The following is a 23,054-nucleotide window of genomic DNA, read 5'->3' on the forward strand; positions in this document are numbered from 1 at the left end:
CTGATCTTAGCACCTATGCTGCCAATTGTCCCCAGACAGAGAACATGTAAGTTACTGATGTCCTGAGCACCTGGAGGAGGTGGCAGCACCTGCCTGCGGCAGGTGAGAGACAGACTTCAACTTTCCTGAGAATCAGGCTTTTTTTTTTCCTCAGCATCCTGATTTACAGCACAATCGATAGGTCTCTGCCCACTGCTGCCATCCCCTTTAGATTCAGGATTGATGGGCGGCAGCGACCCAGTGCTGCCGCATTTTCCGGGCTGGGAAATGCCACGGAGGGGAGCACGGGGCTGCCTCACACGAGGGCAGCAAAGCACGGCGGGCCCAGGCAGCAGGCTGGGAGGCTGCAGGCAGCCCACCTCACACAGCCATGCCACCACGGCCTGCTCCCTGCCACCAGCAGCCCTGGCCAACGCAGGGCTCTTGCTGGCAGAGACGATTACCTTAGGTCACACGCATGTGTCTGATCACTTTGCAGGCTGCGATACCCCCAGCACACCCTCGTGAAGCTGGGAAATGCTATTAAGTGGGGATAAGAGACAAGGGCAAAGGGTAGAGGCTGACGAGTTATCTAAATAAACTGAAAACACGTTGTCTGATAACACATTGAGACAATCCAAGTCCTTAATTCGGCTGAAAAGGGCAGTTGAGCCCTCCTGCCTCTTCCCTCTCTCCCCCAGCACATCTCCCTAACCAGATCTGGCTGGAAAAGTGTTTTACTGTCAGTTTCAGTGGGGCACTTAAGTGGTAGTGAAGAACATGGGAGGCAACCGGGTCCATCCTATTCCGCAACACCCCAAGCTCACAACTCGAACCCTAACGCTGCCTCGCCTTTAGCCCTAGATTTTAACTCCAAACCATGAGCAGTACAGACTAAAGGCAAACCAGCTTTGTCCACCTGCCTCCCTTCATCCAGTTTAGTCAAATGGGCCTCCGTGAGCCTGACTTGAGCCAACCTGGGCCGGACTAGAGGCCCACCTATGTCCAAATTCCCTCGCCGACAGCTGCCGGAGGCAGGCAAGCCCCCGGTGTCCTTGCTCAGCATGCAGCAGCTGAGGCTGTCCTCAGCCAGAGGACAAATCCAGGGGACTGCATTTGGCACCCACCATCCCGAACATTTCTACTCATTTGGGCGGCACAAACTCCTGTGGTGGTGGGTTGCACAGCGCCAAAAAGAGCAGATGAAAGGAAACTTTGCTTAAATTTCGGACCGCTTCACTGGGGTTTGCTCCACAAATCTGTGCTGGCCTTGGGGACGAGCTGCTCTCCCACCCTGACTGTCCCACATTTACAGTGCCTGCATGCCTCCACCTCTCCTCCCTTCAAAAGGGGCTCATGCCTAATTCCTGGCCTTCTTTGCCAGGGGCTCAGACACAGAGCTTCCAGAGGAAAGCCCTCTGGGGCATCGCCTGGAGATGCAGGGAAGCTGAACACCTCCGCCCACAGAGGCAGGCTAGGGTTTGAACCCTGGCTCATCAACCCCCCACCCAGCACGCTACACCTTCCCTTCCTCCCTTCAGCTGCGTGTGCTGTGAACGATATCGCAGCCACGGCACCGCAGGTACAAGTTAATACTAACCTGCAGCTTTGTGATTACTTCGTGCACCCTACCAACGAGGGCTTATATCACGGTGTGCCACTCAGCCCGTCCTTCCACCCTCCAGTGCCTTCTGAGGGCATTTTCAAGGTAAAACTTCACACGCGCAGACTTCCCAAGTTCAGCAGATGTAAGGGTGTCTCAATTATGCTGCAGTAGATCACAGGTATTTTCAAAGCTTTAAGGAAAACAAAAGCTGAAACAAAACAACACAAGCCTTTCCTCCCCCTCCTCCTTGCAGAAGGGCCCTGAGGCACCGCTGGATTAGCTGGCTGCTGGTGACAAAGCAGGTCACACCGCTGCTGCTCAAACCTTCCCCATGCACTGTCCCCAGCAGGATGGGTTTCAGTAAGGACAGCCACCAGAAAAAGGCTCCAGCCACCACCTCGGGTTCAAAGCCTTGCTTGCAGACCAGAGGGGGGCCTTTAAGTGAGCTCTGGGCAGCTGGACAGCACAGCATTCCTCCCCCGTGAAACTCCAGCGAATGCTGCGTTTCAGACAGGCACTTAGTACTGTTTAACACTTTCCAAAGGAAAGAAAAAAAAACACATTTAATCAGTATTCCCAACTGGCTCAAGTGCTCGTATCTACAATGGAAGGAGAAGAGAAATGCTAAGAGGAACAAGAGAGGGAAAAGAGAGTGTTTTCAGATGAAATGAGACACATGAGAGAGAACCAAGAAAACAGGGAGACGGTCAGGACCCACAGCTGTACAGCAGCTTTTTGTAGCTGAGGATGAATTTTGCATCAAGCCAGAGAAGAGAAGAGTTGCTCCAAAGGAGTGCAAGGTAGGGCAATAAAGAGAAAGAGAAGCAAAGGGAAAGAGAAGCTCAAACAGTTCGAGCAGCTGTGATGCCGTGACTGGAGCCAGTGGACAGCGAGCTATAAAACACGTTGGCTGGATGTAAGGAGAAGCGTGAACAGAGGGGTCCCTCATTTTCATCTCCAGTGCCTGCAGTTCTGGCAGGAGGCTGCCTGGATACTTGGCCATGGAGGCCAAGGGCAGTTTATTAAATGCAGGCACTGAGCAGACCACCTGAGAGGAGGCCTGGCAAAATCACAGCCTCTGCATCCGCAGGACAGATGCGCACGGAGTGATACAGTTCCCTAGTCCAGAAAAAAAACTGGCCAGTATCTTAATTCGACCGGGCTTTTCTAAGGACAATGAAAACACCCACAGTGGTATCAGGCAGGAAATCAGTTCTGAACTCGTACAGACCCTCACGTGTCAGAGCACAGGCTCGCCAGCTGACAGACATAACGCAGCAGCTTCTCTCTCAGGTCTGCTGCTCCAAACTATCCACAGCGGAGTTGTTCTTCGCTTTCCAGTGAACGCTTGGTCTCAGCTCCAGCATCGCAGCCAGCCCCTACGTCAAAGACAGCGGAGCAGACTGATCGGATCAGCGGTCCAAGCAGCGTGGCGGGGTTGCTCTGGCACCTCCTGCTGCCTCACGCATGAAGCAGAGGCCATGCTTCTTCAGGTCCACGGCGATAACCAAGGACCCCAGCACAGGGAAGTTTTGGGTGATGAACCACCCCGTTAAAGCAGATGTTTTGCCACTGGCAAGAACCCCAAATAGCTCCTTTGAACAAGAGAGTTCATCACTAACCTGCCTTTTTTAATCTAACCGTAGAGGAGAGTATTAGATTAGGCCTGGAGGCAGAAAAGGTAAGAGACTCTGCTAATTGCTCATCTGTTTTTGACAGCTAATGAAAGTCATGCATCTCTGCCAGCTCTTCTGTATTGGTCATCTGCCTGCAATCAGTCAACATCAGTGGACCACAGAAACAAAAGAGAGACTGCTCTTGAGGGACACCAAGTCGCCACCATCACGCACGGGATCCTAGATGGCAACTCCAACTATTGTCTCTACATCCCAGGACACACAAATTACGTTATAGGTTTTGATAAGCAGTTCAGTGCTTGTCCTCAGACCCCAGGCGGGCTGGAGAGGAACGGTACCTTCTGGCATCCAGTTTTGTAACTCCACCTCAGGCAGCCCAGTTATTCAGGCCAGGTCAGAAAGGAGAACCAGCAGCACCTCCTTGCTGAAAGAGCAGCGACACAAACCGTGGTTCCCAGTCCTGCCAGCAAGATGCCAGGGTAAGAGGCTTGGGAGAACTGCTGACGGTAGACGTGACTCATACAGCAAGCATCTCACTCAATTTTGCCCATCATTCTTGTTTATCCTGTGCAACCAAGATAATCAGGGGAAATCCAGTTCCGTGGGATATGACATTGACGGCTGGGCGAACCCACTGCACCTGCCTGCAACCCAGGTCTCAGACACGGCTAAATCCTATAAGAAATAAGAATAACCTGCAGGTACCAGGAGCGCCGATGCCCCCTCCCAATAAGGCTTAAAGATCACAGTCCTTTCAGGCAGAAACATAAAAACCTGGGGGAGGGGACTCCAAAGAAGGATTGAAAGGCAAAGCTACGTCAAAGAGAGAGACCAAGACATTTCTGCTGTGCAACAGCTATCGTGGCCCACCTCCACCTGAACTGCCCACCCACGGGGTCTGATCTACAAAAGCACGTGCTCCACCAGCAAGGAACCAGCTGGATGGGTACAGGCAGATCACACGGGGGACTTGTTCGAGCTCCCTGTGACCTCTGCTCTCCCAAGGCAAGAGCTGAAAGTCAGCACTCGCAAAAGCTAGTGGTAAAAAGGGAGAAGGCTGGGGCAGAGGGAAGAGATCAGTCTCTGTATTTAAGATTCTGGGAGCTGAACGAGAATAAAAGGCTAGGTTAAGGCTAGCAACCTGCTCTGCTCAAAACGGTACGTACAGACCCGGAACGATGCTGATTTTTCACTAGAAACCAGTAAATGAGGTGGAGGGAGAATGCAGGACAGCACTGTGTTTCTACATTAGGGTTTTTAAGTACACTGCAGGATTTCTGTCTCAGAGTACTCATTGAGTTACATCAGACTGTAATGGCCTGTTGATTTTGAGAGATTATGGCAGCGCTGTTGATGCAGGGGAAGAGGAGATGGAAGGAAAGAGAAGATGCGATGTATCAGCCAGCGTGCGCACACATTTCAGATGATTACCTACACTCCTGGGCGAGAAAGACACAGCGGATCCGCAGTGGGACCAGGACGGGGAAGGGACCGTGCACAGGGCTCAGTGAGCACGCGGGGCTGGCACTGGCACGGCGGGCGGGTTCGGTCCATCGCCGAGCCCCGTTTCATTCCCCCGGGGCAGCAGATGCCACCAGCGACATTCTGCAGGGGAGTCCCCTCGAGGGCTGGTTTCCCATCGCGTCCCACGGCTGGGCAGCGCGGGAGGCAAATCCCCTGTGCTCAACGAGACGCGCTGCGCGCGCCCGAGATGGATTCAGCCTCACTCTGCCAGGCTCTGACAACTTTGCCTGCCTGCATTTCTCTCTCTCCTGTATTTCAGAGAGAGATGGTATCCTTTCCTTCTCCTTTCTTTGCTCCCGGGCACAAGCAATCAAGAACAAAGGATGAAAGAAAAATGCAGTGGGGGGGAGTGAGGCGGGGGAGGGACATTTGAGAGTTAGGAGCAATCTTCAGCAGAGAGAAGAGAATTAAAAAAAAAAAAAAAAAGAGGAGGAAGAAAGGAGATGCAGAGGCTTGGGGAAAAAAAACACAATATGCAAATGAGGCAGAACAAAAATCAGAGCTGGGGAAAAAAAAAAAAATCAAATCACACCAAACAAACCCACCTCTCCGCAAGCTCCCTGCCTCTCTCAGACAGGGGGCTGATACTGGGGCGAGGGGCTCCCAGTGCTTTCTGCCACCCGCCGTCCCCAGCAGGCACCCGCGGCTCCCTGCAGGCAGGCGGGCTGCCCTCTGGGGCATAGCGAGGGAAGGGAAGAAGAAAGAGTGAAGCGATTCTGGAGCCGTGAAAATCCTTGTTTTCTCTCTGAGGTAGGGAGCTGTGGGGCAAACAGAAGCAGCCAGGTGCTTCTAACATGATGTTTGTCAAACAATCTGATTTCAAGCTTCACTGGAGTAGTCCCTCAGCAGCTGCTTTAATCTACCGCAGCACTTCTCCCCCGCAGCAGGCTGCCTTCCCCTCGTCCCTCCTCGTGCTTCCAGCGGGACGGCGATCCCCCGGGCGCAGAGACCTCCACCCCGGCCAGCAGCAGCTCACCTTGTGAGCCTCAGCCGCATCACAAGCCGAGCAGGACCGGGATTCAACCGGAGGCTTCCCAGAGACGTCCAGCTGCGAGAGGAAAAGGGTGCTTTAGCCTCTTGCAGGTGACAGCACGGCCCTCGGTGCAGAGCCCTCGCACCGCCCGGAGGTGGGTGTCAGCGAAGGTGGCCTCCTCCCTCCGGGCTGGGGAGCAAATAACTCATCCATCAGCCCGGTCATTAGTGCCACCAGAGCCGGTGTTGTGTTGTGACACCGTAACGCACTCACCCTTCTCCTCATCGTCGCTTATTTCTTCTCCTTTCGAGGTGATGAAAAACATCGGTGCGCGCTCCTCAGCTACAACAGTAACAGGTGTAAAAGGGATCTAGGAAGCAGGATCCCTTGCTTTTGGGGATCCCTTTGCTTTAGCACCCTGGCTAACCGCTGGCTCACCCGAAATGCCACTCTCCAGTACCAGTAACGCCCTCCTTTCCCCCAGCCTTCCGTTCTCCCTCCTGCCCACATTTCCACTCCAAGTGTTTTTAATTGCTCGTCCATTTCTGCCTGTCAGCTCCTGATGTTAGGGACCTAACAGCTACGGGATGGTCTTTACAAAAGAAGATGTTGAAAAAACATCTTCTATCATGTCAGAAAAATGGATTACTGCTTTTACTTGCTACCAAGGGGCACCAATTAACTGAGTAAATGCTAAATGCCCAGAACCAGGAGGCACAACTGTGCTGCAAGTGCCAGTTAGGAAACAATATCAAGAAGCTGCCAAATTGCACAGCGGAGGCGTCGGCACGCCGGTGCGGCGCAGGCAGGCAAAGGCAAAGCCTTGCCCTGGGGTTTGCAAAGGACCGCGGATGTCAAGGTGCGTGGGACATGGGAAGCTGGGCTCGCAGCGAGTTGGGGAAAAGAGGGGAAGAACAGCAGCAGAACAAAACCGCAGCGGTGAGATGAGAAGAGGAGGGAGAGGAGGACAGCACGGGCAGAGCGGTGACTGCAACCACCTGCGAAGGTCCCTCGCACCTCCAGCGACCGGAGCGGCTGCGGGCGCCCGCGCACGGCCCAAACGCGGCCGCATGTCTCCGGAGCCACCCTGCTCTGGAGTCCCCGACCCCGAGGAGCCACATGGAGGCAGAGCAGAAGACATACGACGCCTCAGTTCGCATCTTAGCCGGGTCGGCGTCCCCATCAGCAAGAGCCACCGCCGCCGCTGACACTAATTGGCTGTCTCGCTGCCGTGCCGCGGAGGTGAGGAGGAGCGCACGGGCGCAGCCGAGAGGCCTCCCCCTTCCCCGGTCCCCTCAGGTCACGGCGAGGAGCCCCGGCGGGAGCTGGCAGTGCCACGGCGCGCGCGACGCTCGCTCCGCAAATAAAGAGCATCGCTATCTGGAGCTGGCGAGCCTGCGTCACAACTGCAAGAAGCGGGGGGGGGAAGACGGCTACCAGCTTAAACCAGATTTTGCTGGTAGGAGCCCCACCACAATCCAGGCTCTCGGGGACTTTACAAGGGAACCTGAAATGTTCCGAACTCCAGTTGCCATCTCCGTACCCCCGTTCGGCTCGGAAGAACGGCAGTTAGCACGCGTGTGTGTGTTTGCACGAGCCTGCAGTGCAAACGTATACAATAAACAGAGCGAGGAAGAAAGACTGGCGTTTGGAGCTCAAAGCGGCAGCTAATTGCAAAAAATCATCGTGCGAGCGAGAATAAAGCAGAGGAAAGAATTACTTTCTTCTTTCTGGGAGGGAGAGGGGGGCAGGGAATTAAGCACACGCATACCCTGAGCGATGCCCAGGAAGAATTATGCTGCTCGTGATAAATGCACTTCTCCGGTTCCGTGAAAAATCTGACATAATGAAAGTACCTTGAATGCAATTACTGGCACTTGTTTAGCATGGTAGGGCATCGCACTGCCACTGGGCTCGCTCCTCTCTGCTCCCAATTAGCATGCCAAGTGCTCCAGCCACACACATGGGCTCACGGGTCAGGGATTGGCGCAGAGGAGCAGCAACCAGCTACCTGCCCTCCAATGAGGGAGCGAGCGACGTGCTGGAAAGCTCCGGCTTCCTTCATTTTACATCCTCCCATCCCTATCACGCTCTTTTCCTCCACTCCTCCAGGGTCTCTGGAGGCAGTGATAAAAACCGCAGACTCCCCCTCTCTCTCTCAGCTGGTCTCATTCACGGCTCATGGCAGACCCAGTTTCCTCTGGGGACTCACTAATGAAGACGGCCAACGTTAATCTCTTTCCCCCTCCCTGACGGGTCGATTTATAGTTCCACGGAGAGCCCTGGATTGCAGCCAGAGGGCTTGACACATTCTTCTTGTTCCAAGACGGAAGGGGGGGAGAGACCGGCTTGCGTGCACACACGCACACACACACACAGAGAAGACACACGCGCATTTATGATTTGGATGGAGCTGGAAGATGCAGCTGGAAAGCCTGTTTACCTGTTCCGAAACAGCGACCGAAGGGAACAGTAACCAACCGTGCTTTTGTGTCTGTGTGTGTACTCCAAACATCTCCGTGTTTCCATAGCACCTCTTTCAGCCCAAAGACCCCGAGTCGCAGGGATCACTCCCTCATCGCTGGGATGAAATAAAGCCTCGGTTGTGTGCCAGCAGCATTACCCGTGAGTCATTAGGAGAGGAAGCAAATGATAACTTCTCCAGGATAAGCGGCAGGGGGAGGGGAAGGGGAAATTTTAGATGGGCAGAAAGTAATGAACTGGAATCGGGCCAGGACGCTGAGGTTATTTTCCCCTGATCTCGTGAAAAGTGCAGGGGGATCTTTAACAATCGATGGATCAAGGCCTCGGCTTTGCATCCCATCCGCGAGAGGCTCCGGCGGTAGCGCGGCTCCTGCGAGCGCGACGCTGGTGCGCCACCAGCCCAGGGCTCACCCGGAGAGACACGCGCACGCCTGGGACCCCACGCCTCCCTCTGCAGCGCCGAGCGGAGTCCCTCGGACCCGCAACTCTGAAGCTTCCGCCTCCAAGGGACCTAGAAGGAAGGAAAGACTCGGATTTTTTATTATTGTTATTATTTTACCACCGTCTCTTCCTCCCCTTTTATTTTTTTCCCACTTGGCAGCCGCCGCATCCCCCAGCTCGGCGTTCTTATTCGTGTAGGTCCCCTGCCCGGCTGCACACCTGACTCGCCGGCGATGACAGAACAGCTCTGCTAACAGGGTCAGGCAGTGAGCTACTGCCGCAGAGCCGCGGGGCAGCACAAAACACTGCCGTTATTCCTGGAAGACCTATACATCACCTCCTCGCCCCCGCCCCTCCGGAACCAAGCGGCAGATTTAAAAGGGGGCACTGTCAAGTCATTTAGGCCCGTTATTTTGCACGAGGAGAAATGGCCTTTGCGAAGCTCGATGGAAGCACGCTCCCATTCCATCTTTAAGTGATCTTGAAGGTTTCAATTGCTGAGCTGTAAACCACAATGCAAAAAAGCACAGACAAATAGATCAGATCAGATATGAGACTGCCCAGACACAGAGTTCCACTTGCCAAGCTGACTGCAGAGCAAAAATAGAAATGATCGCTGCACGTAATTATAGTATTTTACATTTCCACTGCACTTTCCATCCTGAAAGATCCCGAAGAGCACACACATGTGCACGCATGTGCATACAGAGAGGCGGGACACTGGGAAAATTCACTTGCTTGTGAAAGAGACCAAGAAATCACGGTCCAGTAATAACAGCTTGTTCTGAACCAAAGCTTTCATTAACGCGCACACACACACACACGCTCACAGAAAATCATTATAATGTGAAACGAGACCAAGCCAAGCCACAGCAATCTGTAGATCAGCAGCTCCAGCACTTCTGCTGCTGCTCTGAGTTTCCCCCAAAACAGATTAGAAACTGAGCTTTTATTAGCTCTCGCCCTCTGCTTCCCAGCAAAGCCCAAGGTGCCAATTCCACTTTGCTACTACAGGGCAGGGGCAGCTCCGCAGCCGTCACTCCCCAGCCTTTCCTTCTCCTGGTGCAGAGCGCTTTGCAGCCCGTACGAACACGTCCTCCAGCCCCACGGGTCACCGCAGCCCTGTTTTACAGCTGGCAGAGCATCCGAACAGGAGCAGCAAAGCCAGGGCTGCTGCCCTGAGCGCTCCTCTGCTCTTCTCCCCTGACAAAAGAGCCAAATTCAGGTACAAAGACCTTTTCTCCACTTGTACACCACCCAGGATGCTCTGAGCGTGGATTAAAAGGGCCAGGGAAAAAAAAAAAAAAAAAGGAGGCTGGTAGGCAAGCAGGAGCAGAGCCGTGACACTGGCAGAAACCTCCAGCTTTATCAGGAGGCTGAGAAGCAAGGGAGTAAAGAGCAGGCTCCAACTTCAGCCTCATCCTGGGATGCCAGGTCACTCCCTTCTCTCTCCCACACGTCTGTGGCAAGTCAGTTTTGTGCCCCACACAGTAAAGATTTCATAGCCATTTTAAACTCCCATCTGAGCACAGAGGCATTTTGACGTTGACTTGCGGCCAAGCGTGTAAAGAACAGGGAAGCTAAACAGGAGACTGAGAAGAAGGCTGCTCTGAAGGCAACACGAAAAGAACCTATGGGGCAGGAGGAAGGAAAGAAGTGTCTGAGGTTGTGAAACGATACAACAGCCAAGATTATTTGTGTGTGTGTACAACAGGAATTTCACCACCACTGCAATCTAATCAAGTACAGTACACAACTACCTGTCCAGGAAAGAGCTCGCTTGCCAGTAGCCTTACCCCTTACACTAGCACGAGGCTGACACACGCTCTTGATGCCCCTCCGTTCGCTCAGCAGCGTGCTGCAGCCACAGCTGAGGCTCAGCGAATGAGCAGCACATGCCCCTCTCGGCAGAGATTTTGGGGAAGAAAGAGATTTTGTCAAGGACACTGCAGCAACGCCGTCCCCTATACTTAGGGAAACAGCTATGGGATTGCTAATGTCCAGAGAGGACTCGAGGTTTTAATAAGGTCACATCTGAAAGAGCCCCACATAATAAGCTGCATGGAAGTCAATTTATCGACCACAGCACACGGGGCTAAGTCAGGCCTGCCGGGATTCAAAGTTGTGGTTGCAGGGCGCATAGGTAATTCATACCTGATGCTCGAGGCCAGCCCCTCTGGCTACAAACGGGAGACCAAGGTGATTTCTTAAATTTCATTTAGTTTAATAGCCCGGTACATTATTCAGGAACGTGAGGAAGGGCCTGCTTAAAATCTGATCTTGATTTTGACAATGTCACTCCAGCAGCAGCTCCGTGAGCGGGGAGACGGCCGGTGCTCAGCTGGCTCAGCAGCAGCCACAACCGCCCCCACGAGCCGGGGGACGCAACTCATGGGCTGCAGGGTCCCCGAGAGGGGGCAGAGCCAGCAGGAGCAAGGAAAGACGTGCAGGGGCAAGCCTGGGATGAAGAATTATTAAGTTAACAAAGAAAGCTCCCTTCTGCTCCATTGGGACACCCCTGATGGACCTCAGTCAGCCATGTCAGATGCCTTAGCCCAGCTGTGTCCACTCCTCTCCCCATGTAAGGGAACTGAGCACAGCAGTCATGAGTCTCCTTTCTCCTCCCAGAAACAGCACGACCATCTTCACCTGCGTGCAACACCAGCGAGATACTCTGAGACCCTCCCCATCACTTCCTCTTGTGAAACCAGATCAGTGTCTCCAGGTCTGCCCTAGTAAACTAGAAAGCAAGAAAACTACATTGCACAGGCCAGTGCCTGAAAAGCCTACAAAAAGGCAGAGTGATGACAACGTACCTTAGCAGAGGTGATGTTACAGTGTCGTGAGATTGCCAGAGATGACCTTAAAATAATCTTAAAAATTAAAAATAAGTAAAGAGTACCTGTGACTTTGTGGTTTGGTTTTTGTTTGGTTGTTTTGGGGATTTTATTTTTAAAAAAACTACATAAAGAACTACAAAAACAACAACAAAAAGATGGCCATTTCCTTTACCTCCCCTGTCTTTCCCATCTAGAGATGCGAGGTTTTTCTAGGCTGAAAAACTATCACAATTAGAGCACCAAGAAGTGATGTCCTTAATGGTGAGAAACTGAAAGCCGTGATGTTGAAAGAAAATGGGATTTTATTCAGCCCCTGCCAAATTCTGGTTGGTCTTCACGTGCTTTTACTAGTATCTATATAAATACTTTTATTTATTCAGTTGTTTTAATCTGAAGACAGCCAGTAGACGGAAAACTCTCTTACCTACAATTAAAGTATTAGAGCTCACAGAAACATCCGTTATACCTCAGCAGCAGTTCTCTAACTAAGCCAAAAAAATAAAATTAAAACACAGAGCACACATTACTCTTTATTGTAGACTTGGTTATATCAGGCTTGATGACAGTACCATTTTTTAAATCCATCATGGCAGGGTTGGGGGGGAAATAAATTGGTACAAGCCCCACGTGAAACGAACTCTTTTTGGGTCATCTTTAAAACTAATCTGGACACTGCACTAGAAAGCACGCTTAAGGAGACAAACAAAAACCTCCCAACTGTTTTATAATCATATTATCAGTCCAAGAGGCCTGAGAAAAAATAATACTATGTGACCATATTAGTTGCCTGTTATTGTTGGCTACTCAAGGAAAGTAGGGCTTCAGCAATCCAGAATTTACAGGACTGGGAGCCTGGTGGGTCTCTGGTTTTGATTTTGTGCCAATTCACATTCACTCATGCTCTTGGATAAGTCACGATGCCGTCAGCAACTTCAGCCCAGCTGGAAAACTGGGTTAAGAAAGCAGTGGACGCTCGCAGAAAACTAGGGCTTGCCTGCACGGGGACCCGCAGGAAAGTCACGCTGAAGTACTTTAAGCTGGTGGGTAAAATGGCATTAAAGCCCTGCGTGGACAGATTCACACAGAATGCAAATGTGTCCCTGATACAACTACTGGGTTTTCCCTAAATCAGCTGAAAGTTAATTTAAATCTAAGTAAGGGTATGGTCAGACCAGCAAAGCACTCCAGTCAGCGCAGGCTAACAAGTTGCTGTCCTCTCCGTCAGATCTTGGTGACTCACCATATGTGCTTCCAGTTTTCTGTAACGCACGGGAACTGTCGGTATCCTCAGAGAAATCTCCCACAAACTGTTTTTGTGCTACTTACAATCAGAGGGGACACTTTGGCTCGGAGTCAGCAATCTGGTACGTTGGCAGGGGCAGGCTACAAAGGATGTCCCTAGAGTTGCCAGTCGAGCACCATCCCCTGGCACCAAAATTAAATAGACAGTCAAATTTTTAATTCCCCCCAAAAATAAAGACAGAAACACAGCTGCTGGGGTCCTGCCTCGGGAACACCCGGAGATGTGGCCACCACGAAGGGGCAATTAAGCGACAGCGGGATGTTTTCCAGCACCAGAGGTACTTCAAGGAGAGGAGAAACCAGGCAGAGGCTACTGGAAAGCCTCACACACCCAACCCGGAGCTGGGCAGGGACTCGAGAGCACAACTTCTCCGACAGCCCCTGGCTGGGAGGGCTCAGCCGGTCTCCCTGACCTGTGACACAGCCGCCCTGCAGCTGGGGGCTGCCCCTCCTGGCAGCTCCACCACACCACCACAGGCGAGCACCAGGCTCAGTGCTGCTCGGCCCGCTCCTGGGCAGGTCACGCAGTGTTGATCCCCTGCTAGCAGCTCTCCTGCTCCTCGAGCACGGCTCTGCCCCGACCGAGAAGGTCGCCGTGAAGCAGCAGCCCTGAGGCCTGGAGGGGAAGGTGCCCGCGGCCCAACCCATGCCCTGGGGGGAGTGCCCGCTGGTCCACTCCCTCCTCAGCCTCCGCCCCCAGCATAAACCCTTTTGTTTCTCCTCAGAAAGGCGGCAATTATGGCAGAAAAATCTCTCCCCCGCTGGAGGTACCACCGCCTGAGACAGTCGCTCTCCTGACGATGGCAGGCGGTGGAATATTCCGGAACGGGAGAAAGATCTGGGGAGGGCTTGGGGAGAAGGCACCCAGGATCCAATCCTTTCCGTCCCCCGGCCAGCCCCACTCCCTCTCTAGCAGATCTCATCCGTACCATCAGGATTTCGGTGACATTTTCCCCCAGCCCCCCCTCCCGTCGCCTCTCCGGGCTGAGCGCAGCCGAGAGCGCAGGAGAACACCGCGCTGCTCCGCTTCCCTCGCGGGCTGGACAAATAAGTCTTCAGCTAGCCACATGCAAGCCATTAAAAATATATTAACATACCCAGCAGGGGCTGTCACTTTTTCTTTTCTCCCCCCTCTCCCCTTTTCTTAAACGCGGAGAAGGAAGAAATCTTGCCACAGTAACAAGAGGTTTTCATCAAGTCTCATTACCTCGAGCACAGCCGCGCACCACAGCCCCCACAGAGAACAGCCCTCGGCTCCCGCTGTCATTAAAGGAACGAAGATCTTAAACAAAAATTAAACCCAGGACAGCACAAAGCTGGGAGCGCACGGACGGGTAAGGCAGGGAAGGGTGCGTGAAGGCAGAGCGGAGGAGCCGGAGAGGAGGGACGGGGAGCCCCTCGTGGCAGCCGGGCAGGGACGCGCGGGGTTTTGTGCTGTCACCCAGGGCCACGCTCCATTTCCCAGAAACAGCGACGCGGCAACATCCCCTCACGCTAAGAAGGTTCAGGGCTAAACAAGAGCGGCAATTAAGATTAGGGAAGAGGCTTTTTCCAAGCGTGGGATGCTGCCCAACAGGGATAACCTCACACACCCTGACACACATCCACGTCTGCTCCAGCAGGTCCCAGGCCCCCAGAGCAGGGCCCAGCAGTGGCAACCCTGCGCCTCAAGCAAGCCGGGTGCTGTTTTGGGATGAGGGCTTGAAGGATGGGAGGCAGCAATTCAGCATTAAACCAAGGGATTTCTAAACCAGAGGGGTGTTAGTCAGAGGGCTTTCAAGGCAAAGCTTCCTTACCCTTAAACTGTTGTTTCTCAAGTATCTCTCCGGGCTAAGCAGCTTTCCTCGCCGCCCCAACTGCTTTAATCCAGACCAACCCCCTGCTCCAGGCCAGTGCGCGGCAGCACATTCATCTGGCTGCACGGGCACCGCTGAACGAGCGGCTCAGGAGCAGTAGCAGGGGCTGCTGGGGGAAACATGCATAGAAGTGCACCCTCAGAGTCACCAGGCACGTCACCTCGCCCCGGGAGAGCAAGGCATGGTGCACAGACCCCACAGGAACGGAGGGCAGGGAGGAGGGATACTTCGCAAGTGACTAACTGGAAAGAGGTGACCTGAGCCGAACAGGATGTAAAAATAAAGTCTGGTGGCAGCGTGACTGTGTTTTATGCACCTCCAGCTGAGACACAAGTTTACTTCCCCCTTGGGAATGGGGAAGGCAAAAACGATCTCTCTTGAGGAAGCAGTAGAACAAGGAAAAGCAGAGCTGTGCAGAAGAGCCGCACGACGGTAAAGCACTGATGAAAGGTGCTTGTTCTGAGGAGCAAGGAGGAGGATGGCAAGCTGAGGAGCGGGGACTGTATGTGGGCACCACAGAAATAACTCCTGGCAGAGCGGTGAGGAGCAGAAGGGAGCCAGGACATGAACTGGGTGACACAGAGACAGGATAGGGATGCAGAGAGACCAGCCTGCGGCAGAGGAAGGCACCAGGGGAAGCAGTGAGGAAGCTACTTCAGATCTCTGAAGTTTATAACCGTTCCAGCTGTGAATGGTTTAACAGGTCATCATCTGCACAGTTCATGCACCCTCTAGCTCTGTAGTAATTACATCCATTCTGTACAAAGACAGACACATCACATAATGAGGTCTACCAATATCACAGAGGCACACAGGAGAGTAAGCAAAATGTCCGACCATACTAGGAACAGACCAGAAAACAGCTCTGATTTGATAACGATGTGACACAAATCAGATATATCCACCTCTGCAGCACCAAAACCTGTTCTACTCATCCTGTCTTGGAAAGGGCATATAAGGAACCAAAGGAGTTCAGGAAGTGGCAACAAAGAAAGAGGTTTTGGAAGACAGCAAGTGAAGTTCACACATGCAAAACAACATATATGTGCTAAAGAGGGGGGAGAAAAAGTGTGTAAAAAAAATAAATCTAGTGCAATCAGACTATTACTACATAGCAGACGCACACTCCCCTCCCCAGGAAACCCATCCATCCTCTCACAGCCAGCCACCACAACCTGATGGTAGCTGCCCTCAGCCACGGGAGAGAACCACCACTCGAACAGAGAGCACGGCAGACTCTTCTCCTACTCATGCCAAAGCCGACGAGCCTCACCACAGAGCCTCACGGTTGGCACCTCTATAGCCTCACAGTGGAACGGCTTGGCTGGGTTACTCTCTGACCCACTTCAACACAGACAGCACAAACACCGTGGTGTAAAAGAAATGCAGAGCCCTGCTTTAAAATAATGGCAGGGATATGCTGGAGTCTCAGCCGTGCTCTGGAGTTTGACAGCAATGTAATTAGGTCAAGGGATAGCTGTGTTGTAACAGATTCCTTGGACTTGGCTCCATCCAAGGTAGACACGCACATGAATGCTACATCAGCTTGTACTTGCTGGCTTGCCAGCAGCCTGGATTCTTGAAATCCTGCTCCAAGAGGCTAGCATGCCTCGCATGGTGACCCAGGCCCTTGATGTGGGCTCCCAGCTCCACGCTTCTGTGACTGCCTCTGGAAGCGGTGCTCGGGACGGCGGGGATGCAGCCAAGGACCGCGGCCTGCCGCCGAAACAGGCGGCAACGCCTGCGGGAGGAGGAGGCGGCCACAGGCAGGCCGCAGGCAGTGCCTGCAGGAACGGCGCTCATACTGGTGCAGGCTGAGGTCAGCCCAGGGACCGAGGGCTTCACGCCCATGAGTAACGCACAATCAAGAAATGTTTCCTGACAGTGAAGTCTATTAGAGTGTGGAACTGGCTGCCAGGGGAAGCGGGGCAAGCCTCATCCCGCCACCTCTGTGAAGAGTGACAGGACAGGCAGCAGAGCGCAGCGCCTTGGGGCTGGCGGGACAGCCTTGGTGGGGGCAGCCCCACCAGATGCCTCACCCAGGAGCAACACCCACTTAAATCCCCTCCACTGCTCCTAAAGCATCCTCCCACCCACCCCAGGCTCTGCCAGCACTGCCTCCTGCAAGGCTGCCCCACAAACTGCATCATTTTAGCCTGGGCCACTTCACGTATTGGAAGGAATGGGTCTTTTGACCCTACATCAGGTCACTGAGGTGTTTTATGCTACGGTCCTACCAACAGTTGCATCAGCACAACCGACGGGATGGCAGCGATGGGAGAGGCCAGGAATGTGAGGTGGGAGGTGAGGAAATAGCAGTTTCTTACGCCATGCTGTCAATATCTTTACACTGACCATCTGCACACGAAGTCATGCAAAGAAAGGCAGTGGAGGATGCAACTCAGGTGAAGGGGGTGAACTAAGCCATGATTCGGCACGGTCACACTTGTGAAGCTGGACATGACCTAACACACATGGAAGTGATCTTAACGTACAGCAGAGAACATCCCTGCTTGAAATACATCTGGTATCAAGTAAGTTTCTGACACACTGTGCTGGCATTAGTGTTTTAGATCTGAAAGACTGGCTTGGCATTGACATAAAGTTTAATTGTCTTCCCTTAACATTTCATTTTTTACATTTTTTTTAAATAGGGGAAATATCAGCTTGGTTTTGAATTGTACAGTTTCATAGGAACCCATACTATGCCCACATTTAAGCCTAGCAGAAGACTTTTTTTTGGGGGGGGGGGCAGGGAAGGAGGTGTTAAGAACACCACAAAGTTCAAAATTAATGTCTCAACTTGTAACACACTTCCCCCTCTCCCACAACACTGGTTGCAGGAGCTACCCACGGGCTGACACTACTCATGAAGCTCCATATGGTTCTGCTTCCCTTGATTTTCCCTCAGCCTGGCACACTCTGGCACTGCTCAGGTTTTCCTGGTCCTTGGGAAACAGGAGAGATTCCAACAATTCCAGCTTCTCCTTCCTTTGTTTTGACAGAGCTCCCACTGCACCATCTACGAAAAACCTATTGTTACGGCAAAGCATAAAGGTAAATTTGTTTGAACATCACCAGTGCTGTGGAATTTTTCATACTGTGTTTAGTATTGTTAACAATTACTTACATTGCATTAGCATTAAAGGACCTCAGCAATATCAGGATCCCTTCTACTCAGCACAATGTACACATAGAGCAACAAATGCCTGCGCCTGACTAGCATGATATAGCAAAGATTTTTTATTTGAGACAGAACGGCTTCAAAATGGAGTGCCATTTTAAAGCACCCGTAAGTTGACAACAGTTTGTACAATTATCACAAACCACTCAAAGAGAGGCTCCAGTATACCCAGGGAGTACCATGTACTCACCATAACTCAGCAAGTGCTTTTTGCAGCTCCCTTCTACACTCAGTCACGAAGGATATAGATCATTACAGCCTCCAGCTATAGAGCCTTAGCTCACGGAGTAGCAGCTCACACTTTCAGCTCTGGAGATCCCCAGTTCAATCTGCTGCAGGTCAGCCAAGAGGGCAGCTGTCATATAATTACAGCCACAACTTTGCATGTGAAAAAAGTAGGGAGAGCGAACAGAGATCTTATTATAGAATTCTGGTTGCAACCTGCTGAACAGCTCCCTATTTAAAGTAACTTCTCGTAAAGAGGAGGGAGAAAAAGGGGAAAAAAAAGAGAAAAAAAGAAAAAAAAACCCTCTTCCATTCAGCTTCTCCATTTTCTCTGCTTTGCAGAAGAAATCAGTGATGCTTTGCAAAAAGTCCTTTGTTACAAAATGCATAGGTATATTAGATGAAGTACACAAGTGCAGAGCCAGGAGTGAGGCTCTACCCCCTTATCAACTGGAAAAAGAAAAAAAAAAATTCGCATTGCTGAAACCATCTGAAGACCAAGACAACATCTTAGTTTCTTTCTGAGCTATCACCATTCACCAGCAGCCAAGCCAACTGGATTTGCAATTTAAGTATTCTAATTTAGGTTCAAGAAATCTTAACTTAGTTACGTCTTGTTTTCTTCAAACTGTACATACAAGCTCTCAGGAAGACTTAATACAGAGAATCTGGGAGGAGGGTATTTTTGAACTACAAAGGTACAAACTATGGCAAAAAATTCAAATCTCAAATGAAAGGATATTTTAACGAGCGCAACACAAAACAATTAGACCAAGTTTTTTCTTATCCATTAATCTTTCCGCAGATCCTTCTGCACACACACAGCAATTTTTGAGCCAAACTTTTCTCCAAGCCAAGACGTTCAAAAACGGAATTTTAAACAATGCAATCCAGTTAAAAAAAAAAAAACATTCATTTTTCCCCAACAATTATTCTAGAAATCTGTGTTTCCTCAGCCAAACTGTTTCAGGTTTAAGATACAGCTCAAATTCTTTGCAGAACATTCTCCTCTGTTAGAAAGTCCCATCCATCCGTCAGTCCATCCACAGCCCAGCAGCGCAGAAACCAAGTCACCGATTCCTTGCAGTGAATCAACCACCGTGGACCACCAGCAGAAGATCAGAGCTAACTCTCCCACTCCTTGCAAACTACTCGCTTGCTACATACCTCTCCAAGGAAACTGCTCTGACCCAAACTGCTCAGTACCTGCAGGAATACTTGCTGAAACACCAGTCGACTAGTTCATGCACACTACACCTTCAGAACTCCCCAGAACGCAGCGCAGCACTTCCAACGGGGTGTCAAGAAGTGCCCAGCAGACCATCGAGCTGAAATGCGTTCAGGCAACAGCTAACACAAAGCAAAAGCCTGCAACACTGAACTCCAGAATTCAGCACAAGCACGGACGTGCTAGCAGTTTGTATGTAAACCGACTGAATCCTCTGGTGACATCCTCTCATCAGCCTCGTTTCTGAAGACCTGTTTTCATTCTGCTCAGAGTCCTCTGCTCCTCGCCTCAAGCAAGACCCGCTCAGGAAACACACAAACCCTCTGACCATCTCCCTCCCTTTAAAAAAGAGCAAGGGGGAGAATCAAGGACACGAAGCCTAGTTTTGAAGGAAGCTATGTGCGTGCAGCGTAGAAACATTTGGGACTGATTGCACACACATGCACAGCAAAACCCTGGCTGGATTCATCACCCAGGAGGGACCCATAAAGGCGTCACCTCTCCCTCACCGTCTGCAAGCAGGCAAAGCTCACCAGCGTCTGAACCACCCTTGCTGCAGAGTCCAATGTAAGCAGTACAACTGTACGCAGAGATCACTGAAACGAGACACCGCTAGGCTATTTTCTGGTATTATTTCTGTAAATTTAGCACTGCTAAAAGGTTCCAGATAGACGCTCTCTGGAGACTGAAAGCCTTCGCCTACCCTGAGAAGATATGCAGAGAGAATTGCAGCAAAGCAGAGACACGCTTTTCTCATCTCCCCCAGCCTGCCGAGGCTGAAATGACTGACAACAGTCCAAAATGAGGGACACACATAAATTATTAATATTGCACTAGTAGTCTCACTGTTGCCGTGACAGTCTAAAGACTTAAGAGAGGCAGGCCCTGCAGGGAAATATTACATTACTTCAAAATCATTCATTCAGGAAGCTTACATACCGAGGAGGAAAGAGTCATTCTGCAGCGAGCTCTATCGAAACCCTCAGTTTTAAGACCCTTCCTTTCTGAGGCAAAAGCAATTTCAACAAGAATGGGAAAGCAACACGAAACACCAGGAACTCTGGATTTCAAGCGAGTGCCACGGGAGCGACGTTATTTCCGGACACAAACCCTAACACGCTTCTCCTTCCTGACCTGGGAAGCCCACCCTGCTTCCGAGAGCTGGAGAAGCGTTTTGTCTCTGCAGCCACTCTGCTGAGACAGCCGAGCGCCGTGCCAGTCAGGGATAATGGGCGCTGCACGCTACCACATGGAAGGGAGCCAAAAAGCCACTTCGGTTTGCTGCTCGGGCTGGATGGACCCCATGCTGTAAGAGCTCCGGCTTCACGTTCTCCCAGACCTTTTATCTCCTTCCAGGTTTCATGCTATACCTGCCGCCGCAGCAGCCAAGAACCCGTAAAGCAGCATATAAAAAGATGCGGCTTCCTACAGATGGCTTTCTTCTTCCTCTCCCCTGTTGCAAGGGGAATGGCTTATGCAGGGGTATTGGTCCATTTTACGGTGATTTCTAGAATTGGGACAAATAAACTGAACTTTGACATTTTTTCCAAAAAAAGTTAAATTATTTTTGTCTCTTAGTAATCAGAATAGATTTGCTTTTCATTTAAAACACAAAAACTCCCTCCAACAATATTTGAATTTTTTTCTTTGCCAAAACCCCACAAAGACTCAAGCTTACTGATAACATTTTGAAAATTAGATGCACGACATTACTCCATACCAAAAAAGAAAAGAAAGCAGCAATTTTTCAAACAATAAAGTAATCCATTTTAAAAGCTAGCATTTTCTAGTAAAAATTCTTGCATTAAAAAAAACAAGAAGGCTTTCAGTAACTCTAAACGATGGGGGAAAGAAAAAACGGATCCTACCCCCAGCTGGATGGCATTCCTCTCTTTGGGCGCAATGTGGTAGCATTTGACTGACGCATCTGATCCATTCCAAAACTCCAGGCGATGTTTTAATCATCAACGGGCAGAATCCTATTAATTTTCAGGGAAAAAAAAAAAAGAAAAACAGAGTAGAATATGGAGACAGGACACAGAGCACCTGGCATTTGTCTAGCAGATCCAGCTGATTTAGCTAGGTCTGTAATTACCAACAGATTAAAGAATTAGTTGGTGGCAGAAATTGCCATCTACCAGTGTAAGCCCCTTCCTCCCCTCCACCCCCTTTCCGCCACCTCAGCCCAACCCGGTCTCCCAACACGGCTTGAAACATCAGTCCCATACCAAGAGAAGCAAAATAGGAAGAGGAAAAGGAGTGGGAAGAAACAAAACATGGCGAATAGGGATGGCATAGGCATCGGCATGCAAACAAGAGCGTGTGCTGGCCCCTGTGGTGGCAGAAAACGGGAGATCAGGTAGCGGGAGGCAGGAGAGCAGATTTGAGTGGTCCCTGAGCTTGGGGCAAGAAACGGCAGCAGGCAGCACAGAGCGAGCCCCAGCACACACAACGAGCTCAGCCCTCAGAAGCAACAGCACGCCAGGCAATCCTATTGCCAGGTGGCTGCTGCAATTGGCATTTTCATCAGCAGTGGGCTTGATAAAGGGAAGGCAGCATGAGCTTTCCGCATTAAACGAGGCTTCCCAGCCTGCCCATGAATTCATTTTGCTACCAGCCAAACCTAGGCCTACCAACATCAACCACTCGTGCTCTGAAACAAGCCTCCACTAACAGCCTTGCACCAACTTCACTTCAGTGCTGATGAGCACCGCAAGCCCTCAGGACCAGCCACCGTACGAGGTGGCACAACCCCGGGAGGAATTTACCTGTTCCAACAGTGGCCAGAAGACCAGAGTGGGCAGCATGACCCTTCCTGCTGGCCAACTGACCCCATGGGACCAGCCCACGTCCCACCCCAATGGCCTGGTGTTGGGCACCTTCCCACCTGTGGGGCTGTTGGCAGAAAGAAGGCAGGCCCCCGCAGGGAATGGGGGAACACTGATAAATCAGGTATTGCTGCCAGAGTCTTACAGCAGCCCCTACAGCCTCTGCCACAGACTGGGAGACTCGAGAGTGAGTGACGAGCAGGGTCTGCCACCAGCATGCCCACCCCACAGCTCCTGGCCATCATTTAGGCTGCCCCAGGTCCTGCACCTTGAAGATAAGGACGCAAACCTTGCATTTGAGGCGAAACAGTCACACGGAGAAGGACAGACTGCCAGCCCCGACAAGGGCTGTGCAGCTGCAGCTCACACGTCCATTAGGACCCCCGGAGCACGCGGCGTCATGCCCAGCCTGACTGCATTTGTAACCAACCCTGCCGGCCTGTCAGCGGGCCCTGAACCCTGGGACTTCAGCGGGGAGAGCACGAGCCTCTGCCTCACGCGCTAAATAATTAAACTCTGTGGGAGCAGCAGCAGACTCGTAAAACTCGTACACAGACCGAGCCAGCATTAATGGGGGTCAAAGACGAACACGCTCTCTGTCTTTCTCTTTTTTTTTTTTTTTTTAAAGTGCGCTTTGATGCGTGGGGCGAGTGGTGAGAGGAGATGTTCATTACCCTCTCCGGTACCCGACGCGTTTTTCCTGACTGTCGATACCTTCTCCTCCCCCCGGCACCCCGTGCTGCTGGCAGTCACCCCCCTGGACAGCCGGAGACCACCAGAAGGTGTGTGCCGAGGTGCCACCTGGTCACCCGCCAGTAGGGCAGCGAGGGACCTCGCTGCGGGCAGCTCTACCAGTCCGTGCCACTGACGAGGCCTGGCCTTCAGGCGGATGCCTCCGGCTGGATTTCTAGGGTGCCAAAGGTGGCACCTCCCGTGTGGCCGGGCAT

The 23,054-nt window shown here is 51.7% G+C and overlaps 1 protein-coding gene across 4 annotated transcripts in view; it reads right to left on the reverse strand.

The window, feature by feature from the left end:
* Positions 1 to 23,054, reverse strand: part of TCF20 (transcription factor 20) — a 119,956-nt gene that overhangs the window by 87,384 nt on the left and 9,518 nt on the right. For 3 of the 4 annotated variants that reach the window (XM_040554696.1, XM_040554750.1, XM_040554743.1), the window contains exon 2: positions 21,148 to 21,258. The gene's annotated coding sequence lies outside the window, so the exon portion shown is untranslated. Of the gene's footprint in view, positions 1 to 21,147; positions 21,259 to 21,507; positions 21,527 to 23,054 lie in introns of those variants that run through there. The other variant, XM_040554707.1, reaches the window with a different exon arrangement.

The sequence above is a fragment of the Cygnus olor genome, chromosome 1 (assembly GCF_009769625.2).
Source record: "Cygnus olor isolate bCygOlo1 chromosome 1, bCygOlo1.pri.v2, whole genome shotgun sequence".
In the NCBI taxonomy this organism is placed as follows: Eukaryota; Metazoa; Chordata; class Aves; order Anseriformes; family Anatidae; genus Cygnus; species Cygnus olor.